We start from the raw sequence: 4,921 nt of genomic DNA on the forward strand, positions 1-4,921 counted from the left end.
GTAAAAAACACAAACAGATGGAGGCTAAACAATATGTTACTAAATAACCAAGAGAGCACTGAGGAAATGAAAGAGGAAATCAAAAAATACCCAGAGACAAATGACAATGAAAACACGATGATCCAAAACCTGTGGGATGCAGCAAAAGCAGTTCTAAAAGGGAAGTTTATAGCTATACAAGCCTACCTCAAGAGACAAGAAAAATCTCAAGTAAACAATCTAACGTTACACCTAAACAACTACAGAAAGAAGAACAAACCAACCCCAAAGGTAGCAGAAGGAAAGAAATCATAAAATCAGAGAATAAATGAAATAGAAACAAAGGAAACAATAGCAAAGATCAATAAAACTAAAATCTGGTTCTTTGAGAAGATAAACAAAATTGATAAACCATTAGCCAGACTCATGAAGAAAAAGAGGGAGAGGGCTCAAATCAATAAAATTAGAAATGAAAAAGGAGAAGTTACAACAGACACCGCAGAAATACAAAGCATCCTGAGAGACTACTACAAGCAACTCTAGGCCAATAAAATGGACAACCTGGAAGAAATGGACAAATTCTTAGAAAGGTATAACCGTTCAAGACTGAACCAGGAAGAAACAGAAAATATGAACAGACCAATCACAAGGAATGAAATTGAAACTGTGATTAAAAATCTTCCAACAGAAGTCCAGGACCAGACGACTTCACAGGTGAATTCTATCAAACATTTAGAGAAGAGCTAACACCCATCCTTCTCAAACTCTTCCAAAAAATTGCAGAGGAAGGTACACTCCCAAACTCATTCTACAAGGCCACCATCACCCTGATACCAAAACCAGACAAAGATACTACAAAAAAAGAAAATTACAGACCAATATCACTGATGAAGATAGATGCAAAAATCCTCAACAAAATACTAGCAAACAGAATCCAACAACACATTAAAAGGATCATACACCATGATCAAGTGGGGTTTATCCCAGGGATGCATGGATTCTTCAATATACGCAAATCAATCAATGTGATACACCATATTAACAAATTGAAGAGTAAAAGCCATATGATCATCTCAATAGATGCAGAAAAAGCTTTTGACAAAATTCAACACCCATTTATGATAAAAATTCTCCAGAAAGTGGGCATAGACGGAACCTACGTCAACATACTAAAGGCCATATACAACAAACCCACAGCAAACATCTGGTTTTCACCATTCTCAATGGTGAAAAACCGAAAGCATTTCCTCTAACATGAGCAACAAGACAAGGATGTCCACTCTCGCCACTATTATTCAACACAGTTTTGGAAGTCCTAGCCACGGCAATCAGAGAAGAAAAAGCAATAAAAGGAATACAAATTGGAAAAGAAGAAGTAAAACTGTCACTGTTTGCAGATGACATGACACTATACACAGAGAATCCTAAAGATGCCACCAAAAAACTACTACAGCTAATCAATGAATTTGGTAAAGTTGCAGGCTACAAAATTAATGCACAGAAATCCCTTGCATTCCTATACACTAATGATGAAAAATCTGAAAGAGAAATTAAGGAAACACTCCCATTTATCATTGCAACAAAAAGAATAAAATGCCGGGCTTCCCTGGTGGCGCAGTGGTTGAGAGTCCGCCTGCCGATGCAGGGGACGCGGGTTCGTGCCCCGGTCCTGGAAGATCCCACATGCTGTGGAGCAGCTGGGCCCGTGAGCCATGGCTGCTGAGCCTGCGCGTCCGGAGCCTGTGCTCCGCAATGGGAGAGGCCACAACAGTGAGAGACCCGCGTACAGGAAAAAAAGAAAAAAAAAAAAAAGGATGACTAAAAAGAAAAAAGAGAAATCACTAAATGATATGTCTGGGAAACAGACCTATAACTGGTTCTGAATGTGGTCATGCATGTTTGAGACAATTTCACACGTTCATATTTTACACATATCTTAAGAAGATGCTGGGAGAAAGTGTGATAGAGAGGAAAGCCATTTTGACCTGTTGGCAACCACTAGAGAGAGAGTGGAACTGGGTGGAATCTGTGCACAGAACAGTCTGAGGTTCTGGGGATGTGAACTGGAGAGAAAATCAGACCCTGACACCAGGGAATTCTATGAGCTGCCTGTTCACCCGCCCGATGGTGCTCTTGTGAGCAGGGTAAATAAACCGAATGTGCATGGAGCAGTGTTGACTCGCCTCACCCACTTGCTAGCATTGCTGTGGTGGGGGAGGAGGCCATGGGCTGAGACACTGCAGAGTACATTCTCCGCAACTTCTGTGGCATGAGCTGCAGCCTCAACTTCCCTCCCTGCCCCTGGACAATACCAACGTGTGAGCCCACCCAGAGGGCAAGGAGTGGAAAGCTGTATCTCAGCACAGTGAGCACCGTGGTAAGGCAGAGGTCAGACTGAAGTGGTGTGAGCTGCAGACGGAAGGTAAGAAAAAAAGACGAGCGTCGGAACTTATTTACAGCAGTGCGGCTATAAAGGGGAAGAGAGATTGGAGGCCAACTGGAGAGAAATGAGTGGATGAGTCACCAACTTATTCATTCAACAAATAGGAAACTATCTTATATGCGTCGGGCAACGGGACAGCACCAGGAAGACATTTTCTATCCCTAATGGGAGATCAGATGTAAACACTTACTTGATTTTTATAAATTGATCAAACACATTTGTCAAAATAATGAAGAGAGGAAAGTAATACTCTACCGCTATTTGGGTTTCTTTCTCATCTTCTCTCCTTTCATTACTTTTGTCTTCCAAATTTGGACAGTCTTGCTATTGTCGCCTATTCAGAAAATATCTTCTAAAATGGTGTCCGTAACCCATGTTCAGAGCTTTTCATGGTGCCATTTGACTTTAAAAAAAACCATCTTACCGCCTTTTATACGGTACCCACAATATTCAAGCATGAAATATTACACCAGGGCAGTTAGAAATGTGAATAAAGCAGGGTTTCCCCAGCTAGATTATAAGCTGAGAGCTCTTCACGATGCTGTATTTACAGCTATCAAAAGTAAAGCCAGGGCTTCCCTGGTGGCGCAGTGGTTGAGAGTCCGCCTGCCGATGCAGGGGACACGGGTTCGTGCCCCGGTCCGGGAAGATCCCACATGCCGCGGAGCGGCTGGGCCCGTGAGCCACGGCCGCTGAGCCTGCGTGTCCGGAGCCTGTGCTCCGGACCGGGAGGGGCCACAACAGTGAGAGGCCCGCGTACCACCAAAAAAAAAAAAAAAAAAAAAAAAAAATCTACAAACAATAAATGCTGGAGAGGGTGTGGAGAAAGAGAACCCTCTTGTGCTGTTGGTGGGAACGTAAATGGATACAGCCACTATGGAGAACAGTATGGAGGTTCCTTAAAAAACTACAAATAGAACTACCATACGACCCAGCAAGCCCACTACTGGGCATATACCCTGAGAAAACCATAATTCAAAAAGAGTCATGTACCACAATGTTCACTGCAGCTCTATTTACAATAGCCAGGACATGGAAGCAACCTAAGTGTCCATCGACAGATGAATGGATAAAGAAGATGTGGCACATATATACAATGGAATATTACTCAGCCATATAAAGAAATGAAGTTGAGTTATTTGTAGTAAGGTGGATGGACCTAGAGTCTGCCATACAGATTGAAGTAAGTCAGAAAGAGAAAAAGAAATACCATATGCTAACAGATATATATCTAAAAATCTAAAAAAAAGAAAAAATTGGTTCTGAAGAACCTAGGGGCAGGACAGGAGTAAAGCAGCAGATGTAGAGAATGGACATGGGGAGGCGGAAGGGTAAGCTGGGACGAAGTGAGAGAGTGGCATGGACATATATACACTACCAAATGTAAAATAGATAGCTAGTGGGAAGCGGCCGCATAGCACAGGGAGATCAGCTCAGTGCTTGTGACCACCTAGAGGGGTGGGATAGGGAGGGTGGGAAGGAGACACAAGAGGGAAGAGATATGGGGATATATGTATATGTATAGCTGATTCACTTTGTTATACAGCAGAAACTAACACACCATTGTAAAGCAATTATACTCCAATAAAGATGTTAAAAAAAATAATAATAATCCAATGGAAGACGAAGACCCTCCATAAAGTGATAGGGAAAGAGAAAATAGGACTTCACATGATGGTGACTGTGAGGCTTTCAACTGACATGTCCTTATTAAATTACTACTAAGCATAAGGGAATATAAATTTCCTTAGCAGTGAAAAACCCAAAACCAATTTCGATTTGAAAAAAAATAATTCAGATGACAGAAATATAGAATTGTATAATACAATTTGATACTTAATAAATATTGTAATTGCTCTATAAAGTAAATAAATAAAGCCAGAGTACTATAAGTGTGATTCTTGTAGTGAGGGTATAGTTAAGCATCCTTGGGTTTGTAGAGGAGGGTACAATGGATACTGCACAAGAATTCAGGAAGATCCCTGAAAGAGGTGGTATTTGAACCTGTTGTTGAGAGGAGCATTTCATCGGCAGAAAGCTAGTAACCAAAGTCAAGGAGGCAGGAAACAGCTTTTGGGGAGAGGGGCACAAAGAGGGGAAATGCCTTAGTAGGACTAGAAAGGTTCTGTGAAAAGTGGTAAATGTATTGATCTCAGCTATCGGCAAGTTCTGCCGAGAAGGTTTAGACTTGATCCTACAGGGACTGGAGAGCTGTTTGAAGTTTTCAAGCAAGTGGGGAAGCATGAGGTTTAGGAAGAAAACTATGATCCATCCCGAAATCTGCGAAATGATGGCGACTGGAAGCAGGGGTACATGAGATTGGAGCCCACTGCCTGGATGGGAGATGGTGGAGGCTGGGTGAGTTTTTTGATCACCAACGGCCTTGGACATGTAAAAGGGAAGTGAAGTTTGTGTGCAAAGTGGCCATAGTCAGGCGGGTAATGTTTTGCGCGGAGGTGCGGTGATGGAGGAGAAGAATGAAGATGACACCAAGGGTTC

This window comes from Leucopleurus acutus (genome assembly GCF_964270905.1).
Source record: "Leucopleurus acutus genome assembly, chromosome: 14".
NCBI lineage: Eukaryota > Metazoa > Chordata > Mammalia > Artiodactyla > Delphinidae > Leucopleurus > Leucopleurus acutus.